Raw genomic sequence first — 22,236 nt, forward strand, 5'->3', positions numbered from 1 at the left:
CTGTACCATGTGTGGACTTACAGTGATAGAACTGTGTTTTAAATGTCTTGTAAAATTTGGCAGAGGACCAATCTGTGAATGCTTCTAGATGATCACTAGATTACCAAGTTTTCCTTAACCAGTGGTAGTTATCTATATAGTTTCTGTCCAAAATGCCTGTATCTCCCTGCGATATGCGGATCCAGTTTTACAGGAGATAATGAAACATGAAAGAACAAAACATTGTAGTTTTTTTCCCCCTAATGTTGTATCTCAGCATTGTCTCCACCAGTAGCCTTGTCCGCAGGAAGTGTAAAGTTTCCTGCTATGATTGTTTGACTGCTGCCAATTATCAGATCTGCTTTTGGCAGCTTTCCCTCCCAACCTGCTGATTAGCTAATGTGTGGTTACTAATACAATATGGGAAATTGGTGTAAATGAAGGAGCAAAAGATTTATTAATTTCATGTACTAATTACTGTTTGTAATATAATTATCAATACTGCAAAAAGTAATCCTGGTTTAAGAAATAGCCAGGTTTCTATGTCTTGTGAAATGAGGCACAAGAATTTTGTGCAGTAAACAGGTATATTTTCCCCTTGATGAATGCACATAATTTTCATTAGATTCATAGGTTTCAAAGGCAGAAGAGAGATCATTAGACCTTGCAGTCTAACTACCTGTAAAACACAGGCTAGAGAATTTTATCCAGGTACCCTTTACCCGGGTTAATAGAAAACAGGAGCCAGATCCTGGATTGGATGTACAGCAGTTTTACTCCACTAAACTGGAATAATGGTGATTTATACCAGCTGAGAAATTGGCAGTAGACTTAAATGACAATGGATTCTTTTTTGCATAAACCTAAATGAAAATGGTCACTTATATTTTAATAGCTGTGTTGAAAGAGCCTTGCTGGGAGTGAGTTTTTGAAAAGTATTTTGAGCTTTAGAAGAAAATGAGGGCTTTTCCAAGCCTTTATGGGATGATTGTGTTCCCTGTTGCAATTTAAACTTGTCCCTTCACTGAAGAAAAGACATAAATTTAGCAGAAAAAATTTTCTCTTTAAATTGAAACATGTGCCAAGAGTCTTATTTGTAATTAAATCATGCACTAGGATTTTAGTGGGGGAAGAAAGAACAAAATAATATAATAAAAAGCTGAATATTCTCAGAGCCAAGAGAAACTTGAACTCAAATGTTTAAAGATTAAAAGCCTCAAGAGCTAAAAAGTAGTCTCTGATTTCTTTCATTAGGATGTATATTTGGCAAAACAAGATGTCTCATTACTCTTCTGTAGCCATCTGTATGTGTGTGTGGATGATGTTATTATATTTATAGCAGATACAGTCTTATCGTTTAGGTACAGGCAGAATCCTACCTGCTCAGAGCTACAGGGTTTAAGAATGCACTCAGACAATATTGACATAGACAATGCCATAACATCCTGCAATCTGCGCAGAAACTGAGACTTTGTGCACACCACAGATGAATAAAAGAACTTCTTTCCTGCTCCCGTAAAATGAGAGTGTTTAAAGGAAAAGACAAGTGTGGGGAGAATATCCTCCAGATTCCCAATAAATTTCTGTCAGTTCTATCTCAGGAGGAGGTGGTGGAGGCTTTTGTGTTTGGTGATACAGAAATCTGTGGCTATCACATCAACGTGCAGAATATGTAGAAAGACAACTTATTTGAGTGGCTGCTTATGTGGATGGTAAGCAGAGAGAATCTTGTCTCATAATATTCCTATTCTCATTTATAATAAATCAGCTGCTGGTTCGGCTGATGAACAGTTTGAGGTGCTTTATATTTGATGAAAAGAACCTAAACAGAATACACATTTTAATACATTTCCTATATTTTTTCCCTTAGTGTTTTTCTCCTTCAGAGATGGACATCTGTTTCAACATGTCACAGTACATTTTGATGGCATTGTCACATGGAGAATAAACCTGATAATTTACTTCACAGCTTAACATCAGAAGACATGGTCTGAACCAAATCATTCCCAGCTTTCTCTCTCTCTTTGCTTTAAGCAGAATTAGAACACCCAATCTTTCCTTGAAAAGCAGGGTTTCTTTTTGTCTCTTATCCAGAAGGATTTAAGCATACCCCATCCTTGAGGATCCTGAGGTAACTCCATATTACCACTAAGTATTTGGAAACATCAGACTTGCCTACAAAGTTTGTAGCAACATCACACCCTTCAGCCTGTTGCAGACATCTGTCTCATGAGGAACATGAACCTGCTGAACTGGCCTTCCATAATGTCCAGGCTCAAAGTTAATTCAGCACTCCGTAAGAAAACTGAGAAAAAAATCCCCACAAACTGATTGTTTTGTGCAGCCAGGCAAGAGTAAACATTAATCAATGCTATCTTGAATACTCTCCCTTTATGAACATCAGACTGTTAGCTCATGTTAGATACTTCTGTGAAATGGATGCTCGGGGGTGAAACACTTGGAGCAGTGGCTTCTGAAGGAGAACAGCCCTCTGCAGCACCATACAAAGAGGTGATGTACTGCAGCATGTAGAGGCCACTGCTCCTTCTCATCCTGCCCATCATTTCTGCCAAAGGTGTGTGTAGAGTGTGCCAGCATATTTGCACTGTGATCCAAGGAGAGACAAGAAAAAACATGAGTTCCTTGCAGAAGCCAGGCAAGAGAGGCTCTGATTGAGGTCTGGACTGGATATTGTGTAATTGCATGTTACTTGACCCTGTGTTTATTGCTTGGTTCAGTCCTATAGCTCTCAGACCACTATGCTGACTTCCAGGAAACTTAAAAAATATTGTTTCCCAAAAACTGAAGTAAGTTAGGCTGTTGTCATAGAAAAAATAGCTGTCATTTATGGTCTTGTCAAATTAAGTTCAACTTCAGTAACCATGACATGAAATCTGTACCAGACAGCCTCACCAGTGAATAAAAAGGCTTATTCAGTCTACCCATATATAAATATCAGTAATATAAAATTCTGACAATTGTAAGAGAATTGCATTCACAGAAGATTTGCACTTTCAGCCTGATGAAAGGTGATAAAACATCAGTCTGTATATAGTTCCATTTTGTCAGTGGCTTGTGGAGTACTTCCTTCTCACACTCAAATTAAAATTTAGAAGACTTTCACTTTTGAGGAAAAGAGCATCACTGAAGAGAAATTCTCCCTAGCAAATTAATAGATAAGGTCTGCCATGCTAACTCAAAAAAGCAAGCAAAAGGTAAAAATTGAATCTCTTTATCACAGTTGAGTCATTTTTCTAAACTGGGGAAGTAATATGGGATGGAATATATAGGACAGATTCTCTTACAGAAAGTGCTTTTAAACTTTAAAAGATCCATAACTAATATTGGGAATGATTATAAATGACAGTCTTCTCTTTTAGATTATGTTGCATTTATTACATTCTACCAGGACTTTATGGAGACTCTCAAGGAATTAATGTTATATTTATGATAAAGATATGGAGCTGCTTCTAAATAGCATTTTCATCATATTAACTGTTGCCTAGATAACAGGCGTATCTCCTCGAGCACCTCTATTCTGGTTTAGCACTACAGCTTGCAAATTAATACAGTCATTATAAGACAGCAAAGCTATATCACTTACCATTTCATTATTGTTCAAGTCAAAATCCATATTTTTTCAGTTTTCCCTAGGGTTACAAACTGGATAGGGAAACGTTATCATCTTGCAGAACAATCTCTCAAGACTCACTCTCTTTGGTGTTAAGAGGAGCCGTTAATAATTTTCATATTAATAGGTCCCGTGTAAAGACAGAGTTAATGCTCTCCTTCTACAGTCAATCCTCCAACATAGTTTTTTTATATACATATATGTGTGTGTGTATATATATATATCTATATATTTAAATCTGCTTGGAACTAGATTAGCACAAAAGATATCACGTCCTACTCAGTGTATGAATCAGGGTCAAATCAACAGCAAACCCTTAAATTTTTAATCAAAATGGCAATCTGTCATCCCTAAGAGAGTTAAATAACTTTTAAGTGAATAGCATGAATATGTTTTAGGGGAAAATGCATGGGAGAACTTACTGCAGCACACAGAAAACATTCCATGGAATATCTAGAAGATACTTTAGTCCTTATGTGAGATGCTGTGATGCTAGCATGCATATCCACTCTAAATTAGAAATCATCTTTAAACCTGAATTTTGTTTTCTGAGGAACCAGTGCACCCTTTATTTTTTTGATCTCAAATACTGTAATTGTCTGAAAGCTTCTCATATAACGTTGCACATTTAATAATGTAATGTTACTTAAACTCAGGACATTTTCTGATATTTTTTCTTTTTTCCAATCTGCTGACCTGAGTAATGTGGTCTGCTCAGAAGAAGTTGAGTGTGAATTTAAGAAGGTGTCCAAGGGGTCAGGTGTTTGCCTAATTTTGAGCAGCCTGAATGTGAAACAAAGGTGGGTCAGGTCTGCAGGGACTTGGGGGGTGACCCAGCTCTACTCCTGCTCTGTCCCTGTGCTGCGCCAGCTCGCTGGGAAGCCTCTCTGTGTGGGAGCCCGAGCACTGAGCTGGAGTTGTGGATAATGAGCCCCATGGAGAGCAGAATGGAGACTGGAGCGCGGTGCTGACTTAATGTGGCAGTCTGGCTCCTGAAGCTGGTCAGCTTAGCCCAGGATGGAGCCCGCTGCCTCCTCCTCGGCAGTGTGGGAAGACGCTCCCTTGGTAAACCTTCACTTGCTGTCAGCATCCGCTCTCCTTTTGCTAAGCCCTTTTACTGTAATGGTGCCATCTCTCTCAATGTCCTTTATTATTCTCCTCTCTGTCATTCCCAGGGGGTCTGATTAAAATCAGTGGAAAGCTCTCTTGGATTTTACTGGCTTTCGTACTCTAGCTCTGCGCCTTAATTTGCCTTTTTTTTCTGTTTTTAACTGCTTTCTGTTTAGGCTCACTTCTGCTGTGTTCTAAACACCCCTCATCTTTCCCCACTTTTGTGTTTTTGTACTTTTATTCCTATTCCTGACCTGCTCGACAACTGTTAAATTACTTAGGCAGTGAGTAAAATGCAGATTAAAGAAGTGCTTTCAGCTTTGAGCTAAAACGTGTTGACAGGTCTCACAAGAGGCCTAGAGGAGACATGGGAGAGTGGCATCATTTTGGGAGAAGAAAAGCTAGAAAAATGACTCTCATCAGATCTGAGGCCTTACCATGATTCTGTGGCAGCACTCCTGGCTGCCTTAATGAGGTCATGAATCCACTAGCAGTGTGTGGAAACAGTTTTAATTGGTGATAATTTTAACACTTTTTAGACAAAATTTAAGGCAGCTGGAATGGGGTTCTATCTGCGCTATACTGGTGTAAATCAAAAGTAATGTTATTCAAACTTATGTTCTTCTAGAATAGCAGCACTTTAAGAGAAATCAGATTCTAAAGCACTCCTGAATTTCAGATATTATACTGTATTTCCATTTATAACCTGACATAATTCCCACACAGCATATGGTATTAATCTGGTGTAAACACCATGTTATGATGATACTCAAACACATACAGCTGACATGAAAATGTCTTCAAGTACAATATTTCCAAAAGCAATTATGTCTATATGGTTGGTAGTTAGTTAGCTTGTGTGAAGTTTTATTTCTTATTCATACATATATGAAGGTTCACAGGATGAAGCATGTATAAAAAAGGAGATATTTTCACTGTTTGCAAAAAAGTGGGAAAAAAAATCAGTAGTCTACTTATTTTGGCCTGTTAGGCTATTGTAAGGAAATGTCACCTTCATGAGTACACAGGATTTTTACAATGTTGGAATTTCCTTTTGTATGCATTAGAGGGTAGATATATAGAAAAATGCAAGGAATACAATGACACAAATTGAAACTGATGATATTTTTGTTAGACAAAATGGATTCCAAAATAAGTATTTAGGGAAATTTTGCAATTCTCAGAGAAGGTAATACTCTTGATGTGTGAATGCCTCAGGCATAATCTCTGCTGGTAACCAAACATTTTTCAATGTTCTCTGATGAGAGGGGAGGGAGACCAACACTTCTTATCCAGGCAGATGCATCTGTGACATCCTTTAAAAAATTGCCTAAGATAGGAGTTGAGCCAATCATATTGTTGAAAGGAGATAAAGAAAAGCATGTCTTCTGGAAAGTAAATGCTTATGGATGGTAATATTTTTGTTTGAACGCTTGCCAGTAGGGCCAGATTTACAGGTAGTGTAATTTTTCTAGTGCCATCACACCCTTTTGAGGTTAAATTATTTATTAGATTGAAGTGTTGCTCTTTCACAGATTGTTTCTAGCTCCACCTGGTACGTAGAATTCCAAAATTTTTAGCTTTTCCTAGCCCCTTTTTTTCTTCCTGAGGATCCTTTATTAAATATATTCGTAAGACAAAGAAAATAAGGCAACCTCAGTATCACATTCTCATAACAGAAAGGAACTGCAAGAAACTGCTTAACAACCAGCTCTGCACTCGTTAGCTTTAGTATAAATCTGCAATGACTTTATTTTTATTACTTCATACTGGCACTACAGTGAATAACAGTAGGTTAGACTGTTGATGGCATTGTAAAATGAGTATTTCCATCTCATGCCCATTATCCAAAACAATATCTTAGTTTTAAAAGAGAGAGCTAAAAAATTTGCAACGGGACAAGAATAAATCTGGAATAGCTCCACTGGAAATTTACACCCGTGTGACCAGGAACTGAATTTAGCCCACTTTGCTGAATTCCTTTTAATGGTTTCTGCACGTTCAAGCATCCACCAGAGATTAGATGGAGGCAGCAGACACGCCGCTATCTGCGATGCAGGCAGGACAGCCGGGGTGAAAGGGTAACGCATTATCACACTGCGCCACCTGGCCCATCCAACACAATTTGAGCAACCATAATTGTATTGATTACTTCTTGTGCTCATGACTAATGACCTCTAGCTGCAACCTTGCATTTTCTAAATCTTTTATATTCTGATTTAATAATAAGATTTGATTAAAAATTGCCATTAGCCAATGCCAATGATTAGTCAGCAAGACTCAATGCCGCCAAGTTCCAATGAGTTTCATTATTCTGGAATTAAAAAGCACAGAGAACTTCTCTGGGTTAATAATACAATGATTCTGTCTCAATCAGGAATGAAAGAAAACAGCTCTAATATACAAATGCAGCAAAATGTGTGGTTATTACTAATAGTCACATTTTACAGAGAAGTATTTGAAGAATTAAAGGGACTTTGTCACAGATGGTGGGGACAGTTTGCTTCTGCTTTTTTTATTTGATTGGAAAGCCAGTGTCAGATGGTGTGTGAGGGGGCATTTTCCTAAGGAAAGACATTTCCTTTGGTGCAACAAGAATGTGGGGCTTATTCAATTTCTCCATGAGAATCCCTGCCACAACAAAACAAGGCAAAGTGTATGTTGGTAAAAATGGATTGTGATGGCTTTAGAAAATGACAAGAGGTTTGTCTAGGTTATTTACCTGCTGAGAACATATTTTACTATGGTTTTTTTTCATTTTTTAAAAAAGTATAATTTATTATTAAAAATATATATTGTCACATCTTTCACAGAAAATAAAAAAAACCCTGCCATCTTCTTTCAAGAAGGTAAGATATTTAAACGCATACTAATTTTTAGTCATGTAGCTAAATCCTGCTGAAGAGAGTTAGGCTAAGGAGAGACTTCAGTATATATCTAAAAGCTCTGCTGGATCTGAATTGGCTTTGGTGTTTCTGTATTTGGGGTGTGCTAGAGGAGATGCTCTGTGGGGTGAACATCTGCTATGGGATGTGATGTTCCCTCAGATCCCATTGAAGCTGATTGAGGACTGGGTGACACTGAAGTCAATGAGAGCTGAGAGTGCTCAGCACCTTTCAGGTTCAGGTCTCTAAATAATAAAAGACTCTTGAGACACAGTAAAAGCATTTCCTGCCTGTCACACAGGAGCAGGAAAGATGTCCTGTCTCACTTTCATCCTCCAGAAAACATGCCATGTCCCAAACGTGAGTCCCAAAAGATTTTTATAGTATTTGAATAAAGAAATACCTTTTAAAAATACTGCTCACATAAAATCTTGTATTGGGTTTGCATGCCAAGGTTTTGGTAGAGGGGGGAGGCTACAGAGGTGGCCTCTGTGAGAAGCTGCCAGAAACTTCCCCATGTCTGGCAAAGCCGATGACGGCTGTCTCCAAGACAGACCCACTGCTGGCCAAGGCTGAACCCATCTGTGATGGTGGTGTAGTCTCATGGATGACATTGTCAAGAAGTGGGAGAAAACCCCACCAAACTGGGGTGCAACAGCTGCTGGAGGAAGGAGTGAGAATATGTGAGAGGTACAACCCTACATACCCCAAGATCAGTGCAGAAGGAGGTGCCAGAGCTGAGTGAGACAGGCTGTGCCCCTGCAGCCCATGGAGGTTCAGGATGGAGCATAGATCCCCCGGCAGCCCATGGAGAAGAAGGGGATGCCTGAGGGAGAGTGTGACCCCATGGGAAACCTGCACCGGCGCAGACTCCTACCAGGATCTGTGTCCCTGTGAAGAGAGGAGTCCATGTTGGAGCAGGTTTGCTGGCAGGACTTGGGACCTGTGGGGTACAGTCTGGAGCAGCCTGTGCCTGCAGGACTGCGCCCCGTGAAAGGGACTCATGCTGGCTGGAGCAGTTCATAAAGAACTGTAGTCCATGGGAAAGACTCACATTGGAGAAATTTGTGGGGACTCTCTCCTGTGGGCTAGACCTCATGCTGGAGCAGTGGAAGAGTGTGAGGAGTCTGCCTGCTGAGGAGGAAGGGGCAGAAAGGATACCATGGGATGAACTGTTCACAGCCCCATTCCCCCTCCCCATACTGCTGTTGGGATGGAGGAGGCAGAAAAAGCAGGAGAGAAGCTGACCCTTGGAAAAAGGGAGGGTTAGGGGAAAGGTGTTATAAGATATGGGTTTATTTCTCCATGGTTTGATTTGTAATAAATTAAACCAATTTCCCCAAGTGCAGTCTGTTTTGCCAGTGATGGTCACTGGTGAGTGATCTCTCCCTGCACCTATCTTGACCCATAGGCCTTTCATTACACTTTCTCTCCTTTGCCCAGCTGAGGAGAGCAGTGATAAAGCGGCTTTGGTGAGCACCTAAGCTCAGCTAAGGTCAACCCACCACAAATCTTTTGTCACCTTCAGGAACATAATTTTAAAATATTCTTTAATAAAGTTTGCTATTGGCAACTGTTGTTTTCCCGGCTTATTATAAGTGCCTTTACAATGTTTCCATTAATTAAGGCTGCTTTTATGGACTACATCCATTTAGTAAAATTGCAGAAAGAAGTGCTGTCGACACATCTGCCATTGACTTCTGTTTGCCTGAGCATTTTATACCCCCGTGAATAGCACAGTGGGGAGAGAAAGCCTGTGAAGAAGAATGATAGAAAGTGGTGAATTCTGTCCAGCAAAACATGGAGGTCAGGAGAGACAGCTGATTACATACTCATGTTTTCCAGGATTTCATGAGGAGAGTGGAAAGTTGTTTAAACTCTGGTTAAAACAGAATAGCTCTCTTAAAATGTACTCTCTTAAAATATACATGAAATACTCAGAAAATAAAAATGCATAAAATGTCAGTTTGAATGTATGGGATTGTGTTTTGTGGGATCAGGCAGGAAGGAGGTTGATCTGATCATCTCTGTATTAACTTACCGAGGTTTTTATACACCCTCAGCTGACAGCATTACTAGCCAGATTATAATTATAATTACCTTGGCTTCATCTCAGTGTTTATCTGCCATGACACCCACCCAGCCACCTGCCTGCTATTAATTCATTCAACACTAACTTCATCTTTTTTTCCTTTTATCTTGTTTTTTCCTGTTATCCTTACTTTAAAAAATGTGTCCGTTATTAGAAACAAACTAACACAATATTTGTTTGTCCATGACATCACTTATTCCTTTGTTTAAAAAAAGAGAAAAAAACACTCCAGAATTCTTCAGATTATAAAAATAACCTGTTTGTATTTTATAGTGAAAACTGGAAAGATCTGGCATTTGACTCAAAAACTCAGAACAGCTGATAATCTTCTTTAAATTGAATCTTTTTTTTTCATCCATAATACTGCCAGATATTCAAATAAGAGGAAATTCATGACAAAGGGCAATAAGCACGATACACAGTTGGCTTGTAGGATTCCACTGTGGTTGCAGTTCTGTATGAGTGTTGGATATTTGTTGCTGTTGTTGCTCCTGAGGTGTAGAAGTTTTTTATTTGTTCTGACAGAAAATTGAATGTCCAACTTTCCTGTAAAATGGTGCTTAAAAAAAAGAGAAAAACAGTGAAGCTTGAAAGAACAGCCATGCCCACAGCGCTTAAAGCCTCGGAAAGATTTAACACTACATTCTGCTATGCTGTTTATGGGACAGAAAGCATTTCTCCTCAGTACACCAGGAACTGTGAACTGGTGCTGTTGTGTGGATGTTCTTTTGGATGTTTGGTGAGGGGTAGATTGAAGAACACACTGTAGTGTGTCAGAGGAAGCTAATTATAATAATGGCTTGGGGTCAGGTAAATGCTTCACTATTTATCTGACCCAACCACTGTTTATTATACTCCTTGTGTCAACACATTTTTACAGAGTGAAAATTAGCAACTAATTAATTTAATTTCAGGAGTTAATGCCACTGTAAAAAAAATAAAAAAAGCAAGGTTTATATTGAATAGCGATGTTTCTAGAAGAGACCATTGTAAACATTGAAGTAAGGGTCTTTAAAAGCAGCTTTGAACTGAATAGTGTAAAGGTCTGATTCTGTGATCATTCATCAAGCATCAGTTCATCAAACTGTGCTTAAGTATCTGGTCAAGTCTTGTTCAAATCAAAAGCACCTGTTTAAATGCTTTCTGCACTGAGGTCTTAGACCCTGCTCAAGCAACATTTCTGGCTTTGCTGAGCCTGCTTCCCTGGGGAAATGTGTCAGGGTGAAGGCCTAATTGCCTGTATTCCTCTCTCATCTATTGATGCCCCTTTTTCCAGTGGCATTTCTGCTCTCTGTCAGTTAAAAGTTTGGCAATGTCAGAATCGAAGACGCTACTCAGACCTCTCTGTGTTTTGGGGGCACAGTTCAAGCAAGCAAGTGAAGGAAGGGAATTTTCTGAGGGTGTATACTATTGCTTATTATATTTTTCAGCTTTCCAAATTAGGCAAGCTGCTCTTTAGCATTGGTTCCTGATGTCTTTCAGCCAACACATTCTTCCTGTAGCATAACCCACAAAGACACAGTAACACCTTGAGTATATGGAGACAAGAATTCTTTGCATTTTACAGTAATTTTAATGTGAAGACTTTAAGTGCTTTTGGACCCACTGGAGCTGGAGATTTTCCCATCTTTCCTTGTTTCTATGTTTTTTTTCTCATATTGACTTTTCCATCTTTCCTCTCCTCTATCCTTGTATTCTTAGATGAGGTCAGTACTGGAGAAGCTTAGGCACACTTTGCCCAGATTCTGGATGATTTCTTTGCTTTCACTCCAAGCTGTGTGGGACAATGAAATCTTCTCTTCCCCAGAAGGTGATAAGAGAGCCCCAATGTGTCCCAGCTGGATCCCCATTCTTAATGAGTGAAGGTCCAGGGCTCCAAAGAACACTGCAGGCTGCAGGTGCTGAGCAGTTTTCCACAACTGAAGTAGCCAGCCCCAGGAGATGCAAAAAATCTGTGGCAGAGCTTAGAAAACAACCCAGATGTCTTAGCTGTTCTTCCTAGACGTTAAACAGCCTTCAGTCTCAATGTGCAATCAATGATTGCTGTGATTTTTATATTACCTTTTAAAATTCTGGGCTACCACATGCAGGAATAGATCCTTTTAGACTTACTTTTTCTAATGATAAATTCAGGAAATATTTTAATAGTTGTAATTATTAGAACACAGCTATCAGTCTAAAATTTTATTCAGCCCTGTGCTGATTTGGCACTGTGGCTGGCCTGGCTCCGTCTTCAAAGTCATCTTTTGTGTCAGATAGCAACTGCTACAAGGGAAGTATGTGCAGCTACAGCTTTCACCAAGGCATTGACAGCTCTGAGGCTGGGGACCAAGAGGACAATGCATAGGTCTTATGATCTTCCTCGTCTCATTGAAAAAGGTCACAGAAGTCATCAGATTGACTGCAGAACATTCCCTCTGAGAAATGCACCTTTTGTACTGCAGAGATGCTGCTATTTTTGAAGCCATGGTCCGTGTGGAACACAAATCTTTCTTTAGCATGTATATCAATGCATCACAAATTCCCTCAGGGGACAGGGAGAGGCTTCCTGTTCAGTGCGGTATTTCAACAAAATATTCTAAATTAGAGTAATGTAAAATAGGCAAGAAAATCCATTGCTTGATTTTGTTCCTTCTTTCCAAAAGCAAGTCAAGGAGGAGGCATAGAGATCTTTGACTGTGGTCAGCAAATGTACTTTTTTCTTATAAAGAGGTAATAATAAGAAAAAGATTGATATAATGGAAACCTTTGGATTCTTTCTATGTTGCAAAGATCATCAGGTTAAAATGGGTTGGGGTAGATGGTGCTGTAGGGACAGCACAGAATACCATGTGTTTTAGAGGAGGATCTTGGATGTGTCCCACGTCCTCTGCTTTTACTCCATGACCCTTGTACAAAATCTGTATTGTAAAAAATCACCCTGTGGAAAGTATGAAGGATTTAATGAAGTATATAATACCCTTGTTCAAGAAGTATCTGCAAAAGGGTCACCTGCCTAACAGACAAATATTCTATTATATACTTTATAGGGGTAGAAAATGGCCCTTCATTTCACATATGGGTGGGAGTAACAAATGGAAAAGCTGCTAAAAAAATGTGCAGTCAGGTGTGTCCAAGAGTATTTTCTTCTGCTTTGTCAGTAAATGGTGAAATATTGGTTTTTGAATCACAAATATTTTCCCGTTGACCTGTGCCCTTTGGAAACACTTGATGAATAGACCAATCCTCATCCTCCATGGGTATTTGCTGTGTCTTACTGTAGGTTTGCTAGCAAACGTCCCTGCCACAAACAGGATTTTTGTCTTCAGATGCTGTCCCTGACCCCTGGCTGATGCGCAAGTCCCAGTCCTGCTAATCACCTGCACTGCACCTGAAGGAGAGGAGTGAGCTTCCTGGAGGCCTGATCCTGCAATGACATCACATCACAATCAAGAGTGACGATCAAAATTACCGTTTAGTTCAGTCTCTTCATCACTGAATGAACACCATGAAGACTCAATAAGGCTGAGCTTTGTTACTAGGCTTGTTTGATCATCAATATGTGAATACTCAGAGGTGTGAATAAACCCAATATGGGACGAAAAAACCTCACCAAACAAATTATATTTAATGCCTAAAACATGCTTGCTGTTTTTTAGATACAACATTATGAACTTTCTTAACAGGAGTTAAAATCCATTTAACATTTGATACCTATTTACATAGAAATCAGAAGAAAAACCCTCAAACTTTTTATGATTTCTGTGACTTTTCTACAGGGTCTAAATTTTATTTATCAGTCAATGTTTCATTAATAATATAATTTTTGCTGTTACTTTTTTTGTATTGTGAGCTTCTGGAAAGCATGGACTTTTTTTTGTCATGGTATTGGAAGACATATGAAATGCACAGTTGAGTATGAACCTTCAGGCCTGACTAGAATAGAAAGAAATAATAGTAAATGATTTTTAGCCATTGATTTACTCTGTGGGAAAATGTGCAGGGGAAAAAAAAATCATGCTAAACTGACGTGTTAAAGCACTGGAAAATGACCCAGACAAAGTTCTCAAAATCAAGATAAGCCAAGGCTGTTGCTGGTTACTTCTTAATTAACTAACTGAAGCATACACAGCCAATAAAATCTAACTTTTGCAAGGCAAATAACCCTGGACTTTTATGGATGTCAATAAAATGAATGTTGTCTGGAAGATATTCATTAACCAAGGGAAGATGTCTGTAGAGGCTATGGTCCAGAAAGTTGGTGGATTTAATGACACAGGCACAGAAGATTGTGTAATAAAGTGAGTGGAGCCGGTAAAAGAAAAGAAGTAGCATTTCTTCAGTGTGAATATGTTTCATTAAACCAGCAGTAAATTGCATGGACTTTTATTGTTTCTGGTCTACATTAGCCAGGGTCTGTCTAATGTTAGTGGGTCTACCCATTCATTTTCAGAACAGTAAGGCTGGTTTACTGTTCCTCACAAGCTGAGCAGTAGATGACTAGAATATAGTTGGATGTCTACTGTGCATGTAGGAAGGTGAAGAAAAGCATTTGTGAAACAGCAAAATCTCAAGTATGCCTAATACCCCTTTTCTCCTGCTTGTAATTACATGGTAAACAAGAAAAATAGAAATGCTTACCTTTTCAGACATGGTTTTTTCCTACCCTGACAGTGTTCTCTGTGCAGTTGGACACATCCTCATACTATGATAGGTTTAGAGGGGGAAGGAAGGAAGGAAGGAAGGAAGGAAGGAAGGAAGGAAGGAAGGAAGGAAGGAAGGAAGGAAGGAAGGAAGGAAGGAGGGAAGGAATTTCTGGACAATGAAAAAGGATCAGCATAAGGAGAAAAATGACAGTGTGGTCAAGAGCAACCTCTTGTATATACGTTCTGGTGTCAGTTCAGAGCTACCTGTGCCCTGCTCTTTGTCAGACTGTGAGGGGGCTGGTGACCTCCCCAGTACTGGCTGGAAAGTAGAATCCCCATGGTGTCCTGAAGCAATATGATGACTAAAGCTATTTCTTCAGGGTGTAACTGCTTTGTGATTTGACAGCTCTTCAAGTGATACATGATGACCATGTGATTCAATATGTTCCAGTGGCTATGTGGCTATTGTGCCAGAATAATGGTTATGTCTGGCTCTTTTTACTTATTCTTGCCCAAAGACCTCCTTGTTCTTTGCAGAGAGTGCAACATTTTAACTTCTTTTTCCAGTTTCATTGTAAGGTAAGCCAGTAGCAGAGCCAGGACGAGAACCAACATCTCATGAATTTCATCACCACCACCTTCAGTGTCTCTTATTGCTTCCCAGTTGTTGGCTGAGGTGCTGGTCTATGTTTCCTTGTATGGACGAAGTAATTTTTCAGATCAAAAAATGTCTGGATCCTGGAGTCTTCAGTTCTTAGTTACCTGGTGCCTCATGTGTCATGGAAAAAAATAGTTTGCATACCATCATGTAACCATCCATTTCGTCTCCAAATAAAATAAAAAATGGCTGGAAAAAGCCCAAGAAGATCAAGTAAATTCAAAATATGGTTGATGATCACCAATAGATGTGATATACTTAGTGTTTGGGCTTACATCTTTGAATCTTTACTTAAAAAGATCCCATTTATTATATGCATGTGAAAGGCATATAGGTACTGGGATAGTAGAGAAAAAAAATAATTAATTTTCTAATTAACTAATTAATTTATTCTAATTTTTTAAAGTCTTCGCAATCTATTTTACCTTCTCTGGTAAATGGACAATATCTGGCAGAATCTGGGGACTATGAGGAAACTAAAAGTACATTCTGTGTTGGATGACAAAAGGTTTGTATGAATTTTCAGCTGAAATGTGCAGACTATGTTTGACTATGGAACAGTTAAATGAATGTTAAGACTTTTCCCTGGTTCTTACCTGGGAAGTTTTGTGTCTAGGCTGTCAAACAATCATTTAAAATCATACATTATCCTTTTGATGGCAAAGTGGGAACTAGTTCAGCTTAAGCTTTGCATCACAGGATCAGTAAAGTTCTGCATCCAAAAAAATGAGAAAACAGTAACACTTACTTCAGCACTGAAAAACTGCTTGGCTATTTCTTTTTTACAACTCCACAGCTGTTCTACTACCTGTAATTGGAGTGCCAAGATGAATACTTGTTTTAATCAGGGTGGGTAAACATTGATGGCAGTTGTATAATACTCTGAAAGAGCAGAGAGAACGTTTTAGTTACTATAGTAGGTCAGATTTAGGATCTGCTAATGAAATGGTACTGTGCACACGAGTAACTGCTCTTTTGGTGTGACTCAGTTGCTAGTTGTTTAGCTCTGATAACCCTAATATTTACAGTTTCAAAGCCTTTCTGGAATCTCTCATTTTTACACTGGCACATACAAAACTTCTTGAATAAATCTTGACTGCAGGCATGAGATGCTCTTCAGACTGTCTGCAGTGGTGTCCAGTTTGGTGGCTGTGGCTGCTGTTACCCCACAAGTGAAAGGAGACTCAGGGTGTGACAGCAGTAAGCAATGATGCCTCACCAAACCCCTTAAAGGTAGATACTCTAGATGCTCTGGCATTTGAAATTCTGCTTCAGGCTACCTGAATATTGTCATATTTTCTTCCTTGGTACAAATGGAAATGAGCATACATCATAACTGTGGTTTTTGAACTGTCATATTTGAAAGAATTTATTGAAAATACCTGAAAAATATGACTAACTATATTTTGACATGAAGAACTAAAACCATAGAAACCTCTTGTTCAGTTTTCTCCAATCATTTGTCCAAGCCACTGATTCAAGGTGAAAAGATTATCCCTTGCACTCCTCAGCCACTAAGGAATTAATATTATTTTTTAGTTAATAGCTGAAGCACCAGTGCAAATGTGAGTTGTGTCCCTGCATCTATTAGGATATAAATACCTGTCCTTTCTCTCTCCTAGGCATCACTCTATTTTAAAAGAGGAAATGGTAAATTTAGCATCCAAGCTGTCATGAGTGGAAGACTAAACACAGATGAAGAAAAGTCTTCCAGTTCTGCTTTCTTGAAGTTAAATTTTCTGATATTTTTTGTGATGAAGCTGAGAAGGAAAGAATTGCACCTCTACCATTGGAATAGAAGTAATGCTCAGAGCAAGACACAGATCACTGACATGTGCTAGGTACACAAACAGCTCTATTTCTTTTTGGTTTAGCCTCTTCTTTTTTAGCTGGAGGCAAAGAAGCAATCATAGAATACATGCAAAAAATAAAAGAGCTTCCAAATTGATTCTTGGTCAGATATGTAGAGTATCACTTAGCCCAAATTTGTGTGAAAGATCCCACTAATGGTCACAGGTGAGATTTCCACTGGTATATCTTCAGCATTTTGAGGCTACTTTGTCTTCCTTGAAAGGTGAGATATTTTGGGTGATAATGTTATTTCTTTTTTAAAGAAAAAGATCCTGTTCTGCACTTTCATATCTTTGCTTCTTAGTGAAACTCTTGAATGCAGATTGATTATCTCGCTTTTCTCAGAGATGAAGGAGTTTTTGTTCCCTGAACCTGAAACAATTGTTTAGTAACTGTGATGGTCTCAGGAATACAAACTGAAATGGGTATTTAAAGACAGGTACGTATCTTTTATTACATCAGTGGTTTTTAGGCCATAACTGGAACTTCTGGCTGTTGCAGCTGTGCACCCCAGTTCAGGATGTATCTGGATTCTTTGGGTGCTGCCATGATTTCAGTGTGGTACAGAGACAGAAGAGCTCTTCATATTAACCACTTAATTTTACAGCAAAGAGCTCTGTGAGCTCTTCAGGGCTTTTCTGCCAATTGGCATTGCCTTTTTCTTTTCCTATACCTTTCCTAAAGCACAGATCATCTCCTCAGACCCCAGTGCTGACACCACTGAATTTTGGTGGTATACATGGCCAATTTTTTATTCTTTGGACATGTAAGCATTATCTCTGTTGTTTTCCAAACTAATTTAAGAATTACTGTAAGCATTATGAGAATTATGCCATTATAATTTTTGATCCAGGACTGATGACAGTTATTTCTGTACAATTTTATACAAGAAACTCAGATCACTATTACATTTCACATTGACCACCATGTGGTTTGTCTAAGGTACCTACCCATAACAGAAATATCACTAATGTGTCAGTCCTTTGAAGTTTTGTCTCCATAACTGGTCAATTAGTTTTTTGATAAAAAAGAAATCTAAATGCTTTACATTAAAAAAAATCAATAAAATAAAAACTTTTAACCTTTTCAGATTATGTAGCCATCACCTATTAGCAAATATCCTTCAAACCCCAAAGAACTATGCTTTAGTTATCAACACACATTTGAAAATAATTGGGACTGAAATGTCCTCCTTAGCTCATACCTTTAGAGACACATCTGCAGCTTGACCTCACCATATCTTTTTCTATATTGAGTTAGTTTTGATATTTTAATAGGCGCAATATTAAAACTTCACACTGTGGCATAATATTTGGCTTTCAATTTCATACACATAGGCAACACAAGGGACTGTTTGTTATCTTCCATGTGTAAGAACAAGTGCAGCATAAGATAAAGCTGGAAGCAAAAGGCTTAGGTAGTAAAACATGTTTTCTCCCTTCTGTTTTTATCCTGATGAAGTTACAGGAAAAATATACAAGTTGTTTGTTTGTTAGGTTTTCAAGCTGCCAATATGTACAGTAGAGAAAAAAATAAAGAAATCAAATTTCTGACAGGTGCAGAAAGAGAGACTCTGAGGCAAACTTTGACTCCCCAGAGTATTTAAAAAATTTTCCTCTTGCCAGACTCAAAATAAAATTCAGTCTCTATGTCCAAGAAAATAAATAGTTCTTTTGACTTGCTAGATATCAGGACTTGTCTTGGAGGTTTTGTGAGATTCATGTAGATGAAATTCAGGAGTTTTTTATTTTTACCATAGATTCTGTATTGAAACAGTACAATTGTGGGAGAAAGGTAACATCACATTTTTAACGTATGACATCTGATTTACACAAGCTGTTCTAGTGATGCTTGAGGAAGCAAACTCGAGCAAGAATGTTTCACTTCTTCTCTCATCCCCTGTTTTCTTGGTTGGTGCTGTTTCCTATCTTCCAGTTCTTTCCCAAATAGCCTTTCCTTCCAAATAACGAGCAGAAAAATTTCCAATCCAAACAAAACTGCCTAAATATGTGATTTTTGTGAATATCTGGGGATGTGATGGAGCAATGGAGATGAGGTGAATCTGATTGTCACCTGCACTACCATAATGGGTGACTTGGCCATCTATTGCCCAGCTGTACCCATAGGAGTAACCCCAGTTTTGGAGACAGTAAGTTGTGTTTATGTGTCCCTTTCTGGTAGTTTGTGCTGGGAAGGGATGTGCTGCTGACTTACAGTGGTAGTAGGATCTCCACTGCAGTTTGGTGGAGCCCACGCAGCTCCAGATGTCTGACCCTGTACATGCAGCATGGCTCAGGAACCTTCCAGATGGCCACCCCACTCCTTTTTGCCTCAACTAATATCCCAGTAAGGCCATAATTGTACTCACTCTGTTTTAAAACTCAGTTTTGAGGAGGTATTCCTGGTTCTATCTCAAAGTCTCATAAATTAAATTGAAATCAGTCACATTTATGACTGGTTGTTAAAAAGCTGTAAGTGTTATGAATTTATGACACTGTGCTCATGTTCAGCTGTTCACTGCTTCTGCTTCTAGGTCTTTTAGTCCTATGTGGGATAAAATTTATATTTGTGGGTGAGATCATTATAAATCTTTTATGTACCACAAGTGCAATTTTAAATGTTTGTAGGCATGGAGAAATGTGCCCATGAGATATCAACTATATTTCATGGGTTATTGCTTCATAGAGCTGACAAAAAAAGAGCTTTGCAAGTAGTATACACTCACACACCTTCTTAAGTTTACATGTTTGACCTTTAAAAGCTAGTAGGCAGCATGAAATGTACAACTTAGCAAATAAAATGCTACATGGTACATATTTTACTTGGATGCCAATTTGCCGTATTAATTGTCTTTAACAAAAAAAACCTTTCTCAGAAGACTTGCCCATGCCTAATGCATCAAGGCTTCTTGCTGATTCCAGTGACAATTGAGCAACTTTCTCAGGAGTGAGTGTAGCTTGTGTACACCCCTGCATAAATCAGTGATGAAACAGAGGCCAGCAATGATGAATGCAGGGCTCACACATGATACAAGCCTATTGCTGAGATCTGTAGCCTTCAATCTGAGCTTCCCATCACAGTTCTTATACATTATGTATTCAAAGGCACAGAGTTTTCAAAAAAAGATGTTTTTGGGGTGGAAAGATGGATGGGATGGTGTGGCCTGTTAATAGATGACACACTGAACCAGGTTTTCACTGTGGCATTAATTTAAAAGAGCACTTGGGAAAAATATGCTTTAATAGAAAGCACAGTGTATTGGGAACTGGGAAGCCTGGAGTTCCTAACTTTGTAGCAGGACTTCCAGAACAAATCACTTCTCTGTGGCTTACCTAGGCATCTATTTACCAGAGGAAAAGAGGTCGGAGGGGCTTTCTCTCCTTCTTGGCCCGTTGTTAGTTACCCATAGCATACTCTGGCAGGTGTGAGCACTTTTCTGCTTCTTGGTCTGAATCCCAGCCTGCCACCATTGTCCATGCTGAGCAAAGCTGGGGAGAGCCATCCTGTAACAGGCATCTCCACAGTGCTGGGGACACACCTCTGAGACATGATTCAGTGTGAGCATCTACAGAATGCATCTACATTGGCTTCATCCTATTACTCACTTCACTTGCTCATTCTGGACAAAAAAGTGGCTTGAGACTGAGACTGTCCCTCCCTGTATGTTGCTGCTTTAGATACCCATTGTAAATATAAAAAGTGAAGATAATTTGCCAAGGTTTTGAGATATGATTATGATGAATTGGTAAAGTGTCAACTAACCCTAGGGAATATTTTTTCATGATTTACCTATGAATTTCCTTTATATTTTATTGCATATTTGGTAATTCACTTATTGCTTTCCTTTTTTTTTTAACAATCTATGTAATCTCTTTAGCTTTCATGATAATTTTACCTCAGGCTTTGTATGTTGTATTAGAGAGATTAAGAAACACACATACCATTGTCTCTGTCCCCTGATTTGGGGAAATGAATTTTGATGAAGAGATGTCAAGAGGGCAGTGAGATTGTAACCTCCGTCAATATTAGCACAAATGTGCTTGTAAATGTTTCAATGCACATGTGCATCCTTTGAACATATTAACAGCACAACATAACTACTGAATATTCAGGAAGTAGAACGTAATTGCATCCATGGTTTCTATTTTAACAAATAGGCACAACCTTTTTTAATGCAACATTCATTCAACTTCATAGTATGCATCAAAATACATTTGGATTGTTTATGATTGATGTGGTCATCCTCTTATGGTTCCTGTGGGTTAGATAGAAATAGAAATGTAGGGCAGGAGTCTCCATTATTGTGCAGCTGCTTTTCTCTGCACTGTCAGCATAAACTCACACGAAAGCTGGAGGATCTGGCTCAGCACAAATGTAATTCTGAGATGATGAGCTGCTGTGGGGCACCTACAATTCTCTTCCTTAGTGTTGTTGAGATAACATCAAAGGGGTGGTTGTCCAAAGGGACAAGGCAGTGGGGAGGCAATGTAGTGTTTCATTCACACTCGTTCATGTTGACTATTGGTAGTGATTTTGATTTACAGTGTGCTATGGCCAAGCAGTAACTGGAGCAGCTTTTGAGCATTTCTGATAGAATGGAAAGCAAATGGCCCTTTCACATTGCAGCACCAAGTTAAGCAACACTCAGATGTAGCCAGACTATAGGTGAGGTTAAGATGCTTTGAGGCCATAGTTCCATATCCTAAAAAGAAGGTAGGTTTCTGAAGGCTCATATGACTTTCCAGTAATACCCAGTATTGCCTTCCAGTAGGGTTCATGACTGCAGGCACACATTTCTGAAAAATACAAATAAAGTTATACCTGATTTCTGGAAGTGACCTAGGAGCTTGATCCCACCCCTTTTTGGTGAAGCTTAGGCTCTTATTTTCTTGCTTTTCAAAGCAGGGTTTATCTGTAGAACTTGGACTGCTAATGAGCTTAGGAGGTTCTGAAACTGTTGACCTCCAAACTGAAAAATGTTTGTATCTTTCTGTAGCTGTGATACATGCTGTCTGTACATGTCCAGATCCCAGGATCTGTTCACTTTCTGTTTTTTAGCTAAATGTATTAGATAAAAATTAAATAGTACATCTATTTCTGAAGTTAAGGAAGAATGGAGAAAACAAGTAGTGTTGCAATACTTCAGTGGAAGAAATCTGGGTGATATTATTGGATGTACCTTTCACTAATGTAAACGGGTCTAAGTGAAATGGATATTGAAGAGTTTTTTGTGCTACGTGACTTTGAATATTTTGCATTAATTAGTTTTGTCTCTTCATAGTTCTTGTCCTCAGTAGAACCTGAATCCTTAACTAAAAAGTAATTAGGCTTTTAATGTGACTGTAAAGATTTAAACAAACACACAGGCAACCACTGCTTTCTTTAATGAGAGCAACTCCTTTTTC

This window comes from Camarhynchus parvulus, chromosome 3 (genome assembly GCF_901933205.1).
Source record: "Camarhynchus parvulus chromosome 3, STF_HiC, whole genome shotgun sequence".
NCBI classification, from domain to species: Eukaryota; Metazoa; Chordata; class Aves; order Passeriformes; family Thraupidae; genus Camarhynchus; species Camarhynchus parvulus.